The 14,451-nt window shown below is 44.4% G+C and overlaps 1 long non-coding RNA gene across 1 annotated transcript; it reads right to left on the bottom strand.

The window, feature by feature from the left end:
• LOC102166186 lies at positions 763–5,882 on the bottom strand. The gene is made up of 2 exons (XR_002345862.1): positions 3,013–5,882; positions 763–2,297 (listed from the first exon to the last, which is right to left on the bottom strand). It is a non-coding gene; the product is annotated as an uncharacterized LOC102166186 (long non-coding RNA).

Genomic DNA, 14,451 nt, shown 5'->3' with positions numbered 1-14,451 from the left:
CTCCTGTAACCTACAGGAGAGAGTAGGGTTGCCAGATAAAGTACAGGACTCCCAATTAAATGCAAATTTCAGATAAATGACAATTTTTTAAGTACAAATATGTCCCAAGTATTACAAGATATATGTATATATATTTGTCTTTTTAGGGCTGCACCACAGCGTATGGAGGTTCCCAGGCTAGGGGTCGAATCAGAGCTGCAGCTGCCAGCCTACACCACAGCCACTGCAACATGGGATCTGAGCCATATCTGCAATCTACACTGCAGCTCACTGGCAATGCCGGGTCCTTAACCCGCTGAGCGAGGCCAGGGATCAAACCTGCGTCCTCATGGTTCCTAGTCAGATTCATTTCCTCTGAGCCGCAGCGGCAACTCCAACAAGGATATATTTATACTAAAAATATTCACCATCTACCTGAAATTCACATTTAACAGGGCATCCTGTATTTTTATTGGCTACATCTGGCAACCCTGGGTGGGAATTACACAGAAGGATGAGGGGTGTTGGGAAATGAGGCATCTAAAAAGCCTACAGCCCTACAGGAGGCAGGAGGAGAATATGGATAAGAAAGGAGATGAGCAAAAGGCACCTGGGAGGGAGAAGAAAGGAGAGAAGACCAGCTTTTCCCTGCCTTGTCCCAACCAACGATAAGTTGAGTAGACGATACAGACAAAGGAAGTTCTTTTCAGAGATCTACGTGGAGGAAGCCATACAAACCTGCGGCATGAAGGAAAATGCAAGACAGAAACACCAATAAGTAAATGCAGTAGATCTTGAGAAATAATCTTTGATTTTCTCTTAGCATGTCTGTATTATGGTGTTCCAAGAGTCCTCGAAGCCTTTTCTCCCCAAGTTTGTTCTCTATTGGCAATATCTGATCTGACTAGATGCTTCCAGAAATTGTACGTACACAACTTGCTTTCAACTGGGAAGTGAAATAAACAGGAAGACAATTATCTAGTCACTGATAGCAGCTAAAAATAGTCTGTTTTACTACCACAGTACTCTCAGAAGTACACTCTTATCTAATGGATTAAGTTATTAAAATAACCATAGTAATTTATGGTAAATAAAACTGTCATGTGAAGGGTTTTTGGTAGCTTCTGAGGAAAGTTGATTTAGTGTTAAGTGATAAATCTCTTTGGCGTTAGTTAAAATCCAGCCCAAGAAGCAAATACTTGAGACATCACAATTTTTATTATGGTAGAGACATTAACTCATTTTAAGGAGACCAGTTCAGATTGCCCTGCCACTCTCAGCTGGTAGGACATTCCTACACGTCAAGTTTAGTTCACATCTAAAATAGTGAACGTCCATTACTAAAACAGGTTTCTTGTGCCTTCTATGACTGCGTCAGAACTGAGAATGTCAGTGTCCTGAATTCCCTGACGGTGGAATTCTCAGACAGTTCTGCCCTTCCTTTGCTCTCTGGGGCAGAGTGGCGTCCTGGTTTGGGAGGATATTATGGGGCCTCCACCTCAACGAGACAGGTTCTTTGGTGGAAGTCATCATGGCAGGTCGTCCAAAAGGTAAGTCCCTCACCCAGATTCATTGCTTCAATTGTCCTATATTAGTAATTGTTTAAAAATAAATCATTCCTGGAGTTCCCTTGCAGCAGCAGGTTAAAGACCCGGCATTGTCACTGCAGCAGCTTGGGTCACTGCCATGACACAGGTTCAACCCCTGTCCCGGGAACTTAGCTGTGCCACAGGCACAGTCCAAAATAAGTAAATTAACTCAATCAGTCAATTTGTATTTTCTTCCTCCTTTCAGGGACCTTGTCCTAGAATCCAAAGTTTCATTTTTTTCTATCCTTTGTTCCAAAGCTGAGTAATCTAATGCTATCAAGTTTTCAGACATATATGCTCCTGATATATATATCACACACACACTCACACACATATATAATTTTTAAGGGTTATTCATTCTCTGTAAACTCTTTTGTAATATATTTTTCCCCATCTGAGAGAAAATGAAAAATTTCTTGTTCTCATAGTCTTCTACCACTTCTTCCGCTTGTATTCCAAACATCATAAATTTGTAAAATGAGGCAGTCAGGTTAAGCTAGGGCATTGCTGTAAATTATAGACTCGTGTAGTTGTATACTCACCAACTAGTCCTCAAGGCTTCCTTGTGTTCAAAAGGACATTTGTGTTCCAGGAAGCTGTCACCCTGATGATAGCTGATGGCTCAAATTAAGGCTTGTGTCCTTTGGCATGCAGTCCTGTTCTGGCAGGAGTCCTCAAATCCTTGAAGAAATGGGTCTTTTCCAAGTTAGGCCCTCTGATCTCCAACTCCTAAAGAAATAAACTCTCGTCAGACCAAGTTTTTGAAGAGAAAGTCTGAGGAAGTTTTGCTACTTTACACAGAGAGCTTTTCATTTTTTTATTTTATTTTATTTTTTTAGGTAAATATTGTGGCTCTTTTTGTTCTTTGACACACCAAGGGAAGTTTCTGTGAGGAAACCAGTATTCAACAGTTCGTGCTTCATTTTTTTTCTTTCTAGGGTCGCACCTGCAATATATGGAAGTTCCCAGGCTAGGGGTCAAATCAGAGCCTATGCCACAGCCACAGCCATGCAGGATCTGAGCTGAGTCTGCAACCTACACCGCAGCTCACAGCAACACTGGGTCCTTAACCCACTGAGCAAGGCCAGGGATTGAACCTGCATCCTCATGGATACTAGTCAAGTCCTTAACCTGAGCCACAATGGGAACTCCAAACTTTATAACTCAGATTTTTTTCTTCCCGTTCCCACTGCCATTATCCCCAGAGATGTCAGTGCCGTCCATATTCTGGTCTCATTGTTCCTTCACCACTTAAGCTCTGATGATTTTCAGCCTCCTGTGAGATGCCAACCTGGATCTTTTAAACTACCTAAAAGTGCTCCCATTTCAGGATTTCAGACTTTCAAGCCCTTCATTTTGACCACAGCCTCCTAACCTGCCCCACTTCTTGCCTCATCCCAACTCCCAGTTCCCAGGCCTGTTCTTAGGCCTGTCCCTTTCTCACCTGGAGGCCTCTCTTGTCCATCCCCATCTGGCTTCTCTTGCCTTCTTCCTCTTCCCATCCTCCCCTTAAACCATTTCAGTAACACTTCAGATTCCTTCCACGCATTTTACCTCCTGCGGTGTCCATCATATCTGTTCTAAGCCTAACTTTGAGTGGCCCCAGACCATGCCGCTTCCTCCTGTCCTGTCACCATAGTCTTGCTAGGAAAGTCATGAGATTACACTGCTGAAATTACACTCCCCTTTGAAGGTCTTTTTGTTTCCCCTTTCAATGAATTCCCATTAACTTCCTGAAGGAGCTCTCCCAATCTTTGCTATCGTAACTTGAAAAATCACTTGTCTCTGCAGCCTCCGTGTCTTTTTCTGTTCATTAGGGAAGGTGGCGACCGCAGTGCGTCTCAGACTCTACCAGACATGAGATCTAATTTAAAGTGCTGATTCTGATTCAGGTCTGGTGTGCCTAGTGATGCCAATGCCGCAGGCCCTATTTGGAGTAGAATTTTGAGTAGCCTCAAATGAGCTCCAAGGTTAATTACAAGTAATAATAGAACACTGGTGATTCTAAGTGCTGAGTCATAATCTTGCCACTCTCACTCTCAGCAGATGACTTAAGCAGGAACTAAAAGGCATCTGTTGTGAACCTCTTCAGCAGTTTTCGCCCTTTCCAACAACTTTCCTAGCCTCACCCCTTTCTCCCTTTTCTTTTCTAGGTTACTTTTTCTACCTGCCTCTATGCTATCCCTTCTTGCTGACATGGGAACTTGTTCCCTCAGTTAATCCCTTTCCACGGCTCACTTCCCCCATATAACTACAAATACCTTCAGACTTCCAGCCTGACAAATTGTGCTTCCCAGACTTCTCAGAGGAAAGAGCCAACTCTGCTCCTGCTTTCCTTCCAGTTCCCCATTTGCAGCTGAGCATTTCTACCTCAGTAGCCTCTGGACCCTCAAACTCAACCCCTCTGAAAGCAGTTCACTTCACCTCAACAGAGTGACCTTCCGTCATGCTTTCTGTTTTCCTGCACCTTCCTTCCGACTTGGAAACCTAATCACTCAGCACATCAACTATGCTGATTTTACCTTCAAAATATCTGTTGCAGGCTAGTTATTCAACCCTTAACTACCAAGGAAATAATCCTTTTTTAAAAGTTTATACGAGAAGATATTCATAGTAATAATGTTACTGCTAATAATAACATTGGAAATAACAAAATATTGGAGTTCCCTGGTGGCCTAGTGGGTTAAGGATCTGGCATTGTCACTGCAGTGGCTCAGGTCGCTGCTGTGACACAGGTTCAATCCCTGGCTGGAGAATTTCTGCATGTGGTGGGCATGGCCAAAAACAACAAAAAACAAAATATTCAGAGCAAGGGAAGGTAGAAATCAATATAATTTTAAATGTTACCGTGATTAAAATGTACTTTGTGTAGTTGACTTGGGTTAAGTGGTATGTCTAGTATGATCCCATTTTTTAAATGGGAAGGAAGGAAAAAAATACCTGGAGAAAAGTATCAGAAAGAAATAACATTTTGTTGATTCCAAAATGTTAATAGGTATCTCTGGGTGCCAGAATTGTGGTTGATTTTTAGTTCTCTTCATCTTCTGCACAATCTGACATCATTACAGGTGTAATAGGATACTAGAATAAGACTTTTTCTGCCTTAGTTTCTATTAGGGCACAAATATACTGGATACCAAGATTCCCAGGTGAGTGTGAGGCAGACCCTGCATAGGCAGAATTTACAAGAAGAGTAAAGGAGAATCTGCCTCACAACCAGCCTCTCAGCCAGGCCCCAGATATAAAGGAGTCAGAGGAAGGAAAAAGATAGAAATGTGTCCTTGTAGAGCGCTGTTGCTGGGCTCCCAGTTCCTTGGGTGTCCTCTGACCCCAAGACCCCAGGAAGGTGGCCTCAGTAGAAAGACTTGCAGCATCTCCTGCAGTCTGGTGAATCCAGACTTAGAGAAAACTCAAGCCTCTGGGGACGGGGCCTGACTCTGCCTGCCAGTCTAGAGGGTGCAGGGCCCATGAGAGACATTGGCAGTGAGCCAGAAAGAGCTGTCACCTTGGGATTGCCCCTCACCACAGGTTTCCTGAGGGCCAGAGGGTGGAAAGAAAGTTGTCTTAGAGTTGTCTTGGGCTGGAGGGGAACTTCTGGATGGCCAGGGGTGGAAGAAGGAGTGCAAGTGGCCACCTACATATAGAAACATAGATGGGCTCAGGAGTTCCCTCATGGCTCAGTGGGTTAAGAATCTGACACTGTTACTGCTCTGGTTACAGCTGTGACACAGGTTTGATCCCTGGTCTGGGAACTTCCACCTGCCATGGATGTGGCCAAGCAGGGAAGCATCAGCTTTAACCATCTGTCGGGCTCACCAGAAACACCAGCTTTAAACATCTGCTAGGTCTAGAAAGCATTAAGCCTCTCGTCCTTACCTATCCTCCACTGCCCGCCCATCTGCCACCTTGGCTAAGATTGGGGGCGGAGGGGGCATGGAATTGAGCCAGAAGTGATTAGGGAGGAAAAGTCAACCATGTCCTGCCCTTTTGCATTGGAGGCATTAATCTAAAAGTGTCCTGAGCTAGCGGAGTGGAAATGATATTGTGCTCTTTGGAATCTCTTGGTACAAACTGGATATTCTGTTTCTGAATTGATACTGCATGTGTGACCTTAAAGTGACCATCGCACTGCATATTATCTAAGAGGAACCGAAAAGTAAGGGGCCTGCCAGAGTTTTCATCTGGAGGCAGGAAAAGTTAAAGGAAGAGTAGGAGAACAAAAGTCAAATTGTAGGTTTGTTTTTTCTGGTTTTGTTTTGTTTTGTTTTTGTCTTTTGTCCTTTTAGGGCCGCACCCCCAGCATACGGAAATTCCCAGGCTAGGGGTCGAATCAGAGCTGTTGCCACCAGCCTATGCCACAGCCGCAGCCACAGCCACGCCAGATCCGAGCCGTGTCTGCAACCTACACCACAGTTCGTGGCAATGCTGGATCCTTAACCCTCTGAGCAAGGCCAGGGATCAAACCCACAACCTCATGGTTCCCAGTCGGATTTGTTTCCACTGTGCCATGACGGGAACTCCTCAAATTGTAGTTTTATCACAATCTGTTCATCATGCTTGTTGCCAGAACCCAGGTGCCCCCTTGTACCCATTTCCATCATGTCTTGCCCCAGCAAAGGTAACCGCTGTCAAGTCTTCTACAGTATAGATTGTTTTGCCTGGTTTTGTACTTTAGGTAAATGGAATCATTCAGGATGTGTTCTTTTGTGGCGGGCCTCATTCAGTATTGTGTGAGGTTCATTCATACTGTCGCATGTAATTGTATTTCACTCACTTGCATTATTATATAGTGTTCTGTAGCATGAACGTACCACAATTCATCCATTCTACTGCTGATGGGCATTTGGATAGCTTCTAGTTTTCACTGATTACAAACAGTGCTGCTATGACCAGTGTATCACTTTTTTTTGGCCAAGCCCACAGTATACAAAATTCCTGCGCCAGGAATTGAACCCACGCTATAGCAGCAACCTGAGCCACAGCAGCAACAATGCCAGATCCTTAACCTGTTGTGCCACTAGGAAACTCCAATGTATCACTTTTAATGGGGGAGTGCTTTTTTAAAAATCTCTAGCATCTTCTTTCCTTCCTGTTGCCATTACTACCACCCAAGTTCAGGCCTTCCCAAACTTTCCCTTGGAATGTTAGCAATAGCCTCCTGATTGATGTCCCCATCTATAGTTCATCATAAATACTGCCACCAAGTTTATCTTCTGAGAGCATAATTCTAATCATGCCATTTCTCTTATATGTTTCCCTATTGCCTTCTGATCAGAGCATAAGTTCCTTTGCTTAGCATTCAAGGCCTCCTCCCTGCTTTTGTCCCCTAATCCAGAACATTTTTATGTCTTTGTCAAGCTAAGCCATTGCCATGCCCTAAGCACAGGCTCTTTTTTCCTTTTCTCTGCTTCTCTGTCCATGCCACTCCTGGTCCATGTTGCGTCATGGTGCCGCTCACACCGCTCCTAACATGCAGCACACCTGTCAGAGCTCCTATCTGCCCAGGCTAAGCTGGGATATATTTCTTTCAGCAGGTGGCTTGCATTCCCTATGGCCAAGGTCATTTCCCATCACAGTGCTTTGTCGGACACTACCTTACATACCATGAACTGCCTCGTGTTAGCATTGCTCTCATTCATGGTTCATCTTTCTTCCCCACTGAACTCTGGTGCGGGCCCCATCTGGTTCATCTGTGTCTCCAGAGCAGCAAGCCCAGCTGCTCACCCACAGAAGGGGCTCCATAGTGTTTGCTGAATTATTTTGGAGAAGTTGTTTGAAAATGTCTTCCTGATTTTTAACCTCCAATTCCCACTTCTCCTTTGAGTGAATTCCCCTCTTGCTCCCTGGTATTTTGTGTGTGTGCTGACGAGCTCAGGAACAGAATCTTTGGTGTCTGATGCTTTGGCCCTCAGTAAAGTACATCTCAATGCCACCCCCTTTAATCATACCATTTAAATCTGCCCCCAACCGTGTCATAAATTAAATATTGATCAGGCATCTGCTAGGTATGTGGACCATAATAACTGGAATAAAATTTTCTGTGTACCTGTAAGACATCATTCCAGAGGTTTTAATCTTAGAAATGTTGTAGATCTGTTGTTTGTAGTTGATTTTTGTAACTTTGTTTTACTTCTTTGGATGAACTGCACACCAGGTGAAGATCAGGGATCTCAGCTGAGACTTTTCAAGTACTGTCAAAGCAAGTACTCTCTTGCTTTCCCATCATTACCTGGGCTCTCATGTAATTAGTTCTGAAATTAGTGACTGAAAATATTGGTTATAATGATCAGATACCTCGTTCGTTTGCTCTCTCCCCCAATTATATCAAGAGAACTTGGCTCATTCAGAGCATCAGAGATGACTTAATTTTGCGGTAAGAAAATAGGAATTAGAGGAAGCCAATTAGGAAACCTCAAGGAAGAGGAAGTGTCTCTAGGCTGAAGGGAAGGCTGTTGAGTCTTATTTCCTCTCCGTTCCTGACTCATTCTCTCGGTGTCTGACCAACTTCTGCACCTCCCTTTCCCCACCTGATCAGGGAGCTGGAATGGGTTTGGGGTAAGGGTGTGGGTGTGAATAGAGTGAAATAACATTCGTAAAGACCCCCAATGTAGGAATGTATGAAAATCTCGGTGAACTGGCTGATGCATACGGTTCCCACCCGCTGGGTCCACAGTCCCCGGTGAGGCTGTGTGTGTGTAGAAGAGGCTGGGTAAGAATTGGCTGCTTACCAAGTTAAGAAAACAGACTGAGTTTCACTTCTCAACAACAGCAGCATGCAATGCATGCCCGTGCAGAACTTGGTCTCCTTCTGTACTAGGGATAGGTCAAAACAAAATAGCTGACACAACACTGTAAATCAATTATACTTTAAAAAATTAAAATTAAAAAAATAGCCACCAATTCAGGCCTTATTCAACAGTGCCCCCTTCTTTGACAGAGAGAGGAGCTGAGTTCCAAATCTATTCGCAGGTGACTTATTCTCATTGTGGTGGTGAATATTTTTTTTCCTCTACGCCTTGAAGGTAGGTACAACATACTCACCTGTTTGAGAGAAGACACTGAGGTTGTGGTCACCAGGTGATCTCTGGCAAGGCTCAGATTCAAAGCCAGCGCTTCTGACCCTCAGAGCAAAGCCTGACCAACTTCAGGACTCAGGCCCGCCCCTTCCCCATCTAATTTTTCACTGGAACATTTGCTGTTCTGTCAACCTATGAAGGGTTTCCTGTGTTATCACGCCTAAGGGGAAGTTGTATGTTAAAAACCACCAACGGTTAACCCCAAGCCAGCTGGGGTCTTCCATTGCTGCTTCCACTATTCTGGGGAGACCCATGAGAATTCGTAGTGTGTCTCAAAGTCCTTGGCTTTCAGAAACAAGAGCTCAGTCATCAGTCAAGCATTGGGTCTTCATTTAAGGGGGAATTTGGGAAAACAAGAAAAACATAAAAAATTGCGAGAGAATAATACTAATGCTGTTATCGCTAACACCTTATCATCAAGGGTGAACTATGAAGATTTTGGCTCTCTGGAAGGAGTTCCTGGATAAATTTAGTTAAGTGTCCTTTGGGGTGAGCTGATACAAGTTTATTCCCTTTCAAATCAAAGGACAGTATCATTGGAGTTTCCGGTGTGGCACAACCAGATTGGCAGCGTCCTGGGAGCGCTGGGATGCAGATACGATCCCCAGACAGGAGCAGTGGGTTGGGTTGCAACTGCGGCTTGGATCTGATCCCTGGCCCGAGAACTCCATATGTTGAGGGCTGACTGAAAAGGAAAAAAGGAAAAAAAAAAGATAGCATTATTATTATTGGGGAATGACTGATGGAATCCAGTCACCGAGTTCTATTGACTGGTAAGGAAAGGACAGAGTAACAGGGCAATGATAGTGGTGTGACTGCGATGCTGACAGATACAGTATTGTACCACCATTGGCAGCGGAGGGTGAGAGAACCACACTAAGGTGTTATGGACGAGAGGGCTGGGGAGTGTTGCTTTACTGGAATACAGTCAGGTAAGGGGTTTGAAGGGCTTTTGAGGAGAAGCATAACCAAGTGCCTCATGTGAGTCACAGCAGCACCTCCCACACCACATCTGATGCCTCATTTTTCCCTCTCCTTTGCCCATAAATTACAGGGCTGGGGTACTGAGAAGTCACCTTTTCTTCTTCCCCAAGACTCAGCCAGAGTGACAACCCCTATAGCTACTGGGATGCAGGAAGAACTTTGGGGCTTAGGTTCGGTATGAGAAAGATGCAAACAGAACCAGGTTCTTGCCCTCCGTCCCCTGAGGGAGCACCTGATTGGGTCACGTCTGGCCAGGGAGCTGGGTTGAACTCTACCTCCCTTCTCACTGTTCAGCCAGAGCTGCTACATCCTGAGCTTTGTCGTGGCCACAGTTGACCTTTGGGCCCCTTAACGTCAAGGAATCCTAACTCTCCTAAGATCCTCTATTACTGGTGCTTGAACACCTGCTAAAAATACCACATGGAAACACAGATTAACTTCATTTTTATATTCCCTGGCTCACTTAAACTGCCTTAGAAGCTAAGGGCTAAATTCTTATCTTGCCTTTTAACGCCATGTGATTCAGCATGTTTGCAGTCACTGGGGATCTACGCTGCCACTTCTTTACCTTTGCCTCGTGGGTAACCCCTACCTTCCACCTACCTCCACCCCCAGGGGAGAATGTGGGCCTTGCCAAACGGAGGCCCCCCAGGAGATTTTCCAAGACTCACGAGATGTCAAGTCATTTCTAAAAGTTTTCAAAAAACCAGAAAGTCATTTCAAAAAGTCTAACTTGGTGGCCCCACAGAGAGGAAGATCAAATTTTCCATACAGACACAGCAAGTCTGCCCCCATAGGTGGCTTGTGTTAAAGCTGCAGGACTATTGGTACCCAGACTTTTATGAAAGCTCCCCAACCCAGGGGGAAGTCCACCTGGGTAAGTATTGAGCTGTTTGTCGCTTGGCACCCAATGGCACATATTTGCAAAGTGTGCTTCCAGGGGATTTCCCTCGGCAATGGAATCAGCAAGGGGTCTGTCTTTCTGAAAGATTTCCCAGAGGAATTCATTTGCTTGTGTGGAAAAAAAAAATCTCAGATTCTGATGTAAAATCTCTGACCTTTTAGTTTTTAAGATTTGGATTTCTCATTTATTCTCAAATCTCTTCAAATAAAGAAAAACAGTTTAACGTAATGGAAAACCCAAACAGTGAGACTGTATATTCAACAAATGACCAGAGTGCTTAGTTGATGTTAGACACTGTTTGGTACTGACACTGGGGAGCAAAACACATGTGGCCACTACCCTCTAGGAGCCTGATGTTTTAAATTCTAGCTTTCAGTTTGTGTTGTGTTGAAAATGAGGTCAATTCCTTCCAGGAAGTATCCTTTAGGGTATTAACATGGATGTGCCATCCTATACCTCTTTTAGGGCCCAGGTTAATTGTCCTCTCACAAGAGGATCAGGATTTGTCTGAATGTGTGAAATAACCCTTAGGGACTGCAGTGTGTATTATTTTATTTATTTATTTATTTATTTATTTATTTATCTTTTTTAGGGCCATACCCATGGCATATGGAAGTTGCCAGGCTAGGGTTCGAAATGGAGCTACAGCTGCCTGCCAGCCTATGCCACAGCCACACAACAGCAACAAGGGATCCAAGCGGCGTCTGAGACCTACACTGAAGCTCACAGCAATGCCAGATCCTTAACCCACTGAACAAGGCCAGGGGTCAAACCTGCATCCTCATGGATGCTAGTCGGATTTGTTTCTGCTGAGCCACAACAGGAACTCCCAGTGTGTGTGATTTTAAATATTCCATCACTGCATGGCAGAGAACACCCGGAGGTGCTTAACAGCAAGTGAGGGCTACTGTGGAAAGGAAAGGCAGCTATGAAAACATTGCTCAATTATTCCCTGTCTTTCTACAGCTTCTAGTTCAACTTAACAGTCATTTTCTGAATCCATTAGCCAAGTCCCATGCCAGGGGTGGTAGAGAATAGAGATGAAAAGAACTCAGGCTCTGCCGATCTTTAGTGCAGCCATGACACACAACTCTTTAAGTTAAACCATGTGGTTACCAATATCGATGCTTCTGACCTACCAAAATGATCATTTCATTTGGTTCAGGCTAATGAACAATTCAAATCATATACCCACGGCAGATAGGAGAAATGAGGCAGATTGGTAGATCTGAGCTTCTTAGATGAGGAGATGGGAATGAGTGTCCTGGGAGGAATAGGGGTGGTGGGGGAAGGGGAGAGCTTAAGGAGGGATCAGGCGGTGCTGCTCAGAGCTGTGCTGTGGAATGTAGCCCTGCAGTAGTGACAGAAGTGGATGACAAGGCTGAAAAGATAGGTACGGGTCAGTTAGGTTCAAGACAATTTTATTCAGTAGCCCAAAGAAATCTGGGCAGAGAAGCAACCCAATGAGATTTTGCTCAAGAAAATGATTCCAGGAGTGCAAATCAGCAAGAAGAGACTCTCTTGCGCCAGACCAGCCAAACTGGAAAAAGGAGGGTGGCAGTGAGGGTGAAAAGCAGACGGAATCACTACATAGGAATAATCAACAGGATATGGTGACTGACCAGACAGGAAGGCAACAATCACAGCCACTGTTTAATGAGTGCTTATTATGTGCTAGGTGTTTTTGTTTCATACCTCGCTTTCTTGCTTTCTCTCATTTAACCCCCACAACACCCCCCATAAAGTGGATCTTACCCAAATTTAACAGATAAGGAAATCCATCCAGACCTAGGCAGTTGCATATGGTCACATGTGGTTAACCGTCACAAATAGGATTTACATTCAGATTTAAATAGAGAGGGATGCACTCCTAACCATTATGCTGTAAGGGATTCATTCGTTCAACTAATATTTATTGAGCACTTAATATAGGTTAGGTATTGTTCAGCCACCTGAGCTAAACCAGTGAACATTAACAAAGATTCTTGCTCTCTTGGAATTTACATCAGTGCAGGAGGGGAGACAATAAACAGAAAACAAAATTATGATATTACAGAAAATAAGAGCAGCAGAAGAAGAAGCAGGATGACATGGGGACTGAGTAGGAATTCTGGGAGGACTGAAGACTGCTGCAAGGTTTTGGCTCTGAGGACTTGGATGGTAAGAGGGGCAGGAATTAGTTTGGGAGAGAAGAGATGGGTTGAAGAGTTCTGTTTTTATCCATATTGGGTTTTGAGGTACCATGTGTGTCAATATGAAAAATACAGGCGATTAGAGAAGGCTCAGCACTAGAGGAGGATCCAAGTAGAGACCTAGTTTTGAGGAAATAGCACAGAGGGGGCTTTTGAATGAATTCACCCTCCTAGCAATCTTACAGAGAAATCGTTTTATCTAGGACTGTTCAGGCATACTAGGAATCAGTTTAGGAGACTTGTTCAACGTCTGAGGGAAAGAAAGTACTCAAAAGGTCAGGAGGAATTGGTCTTGAGGGTAAGGACCTAAACTAGAAGCAAGGGACAACTTTTAACAGTACACTTGGGAATCAGCCAGAGATGGAAAGTACCCTGTGTGGAGATGATGATGCTTGCACTTACTATTTTCTTAAGTTTCAGTTTTGGATTTTCTTTTTTAGTAATGATATATGTGTACATATTAAAAACACTGGAGAAATTGGAACTTCCTTAAGAAACTCCTTAGGAGGCTCTTGCAAAATTTTTTCATTTAAATGGAATGTGAGTTTAAGAGGAAATATATTAAAGAGGTAAGAATCCGGGAGTTCCTGATATGGCTTATTGGTAAGGAACCTGACTAGTATCCAAGAAGACTTGGGTTCTATCCCTGGCCTCGCTCAGCATTGCCTTGAGCTGTGTGGTGTAGGTCGCAGATGCGGCTTGGATCAGGTGTTGCTGTGGCTGTGGTGTAAGCGGGCAGCTACAGTTCAGATTCAACCCTAGCCTGGAAACTTCCATATGCTGCAGGTGTGACCCTGAAAAGACAAAAAAACTAAACAAAACAACAAAAACTTTCCTCATTATTACTTACAGCTGGCATTGAAGTGCCAGCAATCTTGACATATCTGGCCTTATTGGTGTACAAACTACTGAGTGGTGGTGATGAGCAACAGTAGCTTAACATCAATCAGTTCAGCATTTTATATTCTCTAAATAGGAGTGTGCCTTGGGGTAAGGTCAAAATAGGCACATCTTAACAGTTTCAAAAGCCACCTGCTGTTCTCCAGGAGCTACCTCGCCTGCTTGGAATTATTCTCCTTAGTACATCTAGTATCAGCCTGCTATGTTTTGTGCTTCGGTTCTTGTTCGTTATCAATCAAGGCTACTGATTCCTCTATTACACCTAAATTTCCCCCTAAGTATCATTTTAAAGACACAACTATGGGGTGGGGGGGGTGCGGTTCTGACCAAAGAAGGATCTTAACTAGCCTGAAGAAAATTCTGCTCTGGAGTGGCTACCAGAACACTTCTGTATATAAAATCTACGGCTGCTAGCGCAGCCGCTGTAATCCATTTATTTCTCCCTGCAGCAGCAGGAAGGAAAGTGGTAGGGGAAAGAGGAGGTTAGGAAGAACGCCAGCAATCCAGACCCAGGGTGGATATTACAGGTGCCAAAACTAATGAGTAATTTGTTAAATACACGATCCATTTAGGTTACACTGACAGGCATATCACTGCAGGCCCCGGAAAGGTTTTTTTGTTCTTGCTTTGGTCAATTCAGTCTCCAGAAGAGAGCTCTAAACCGTCATAACCGGAACTCCCCTGCCTACTTCAGGTCTCCCACACTTAGGGCTGGCGCATGCGCTCAGAAAACCTTCAGTCGGCTCTCCTCACTCCCCCCCACCAGCGGCGGGGCCTCGGAGTTGTGAGTTCTGTGCGCAGGAGCGGATGAAGCCGGTCTGTGCCCC

This window comes from Sus scrofa, chromosome 7, assembly GCF_000003025.6.
Source record: "Sus scrofa isolate TJ Tabasco breed Duroc chromosome 7, Sscrofa11.1, whole genome shotgun sequence".
Taxonomy (NCBI): Eukaryota; Metazoa; Chordata; class Mammalia; order Artiodactyla; family Suidae; genus Sus; species Sus scrofa.
The sequence above is the reverse complement of the archived record's forward strand: the minus strand, read 5'-3'. Positions and strand labels throughout refer to the sequence as shown.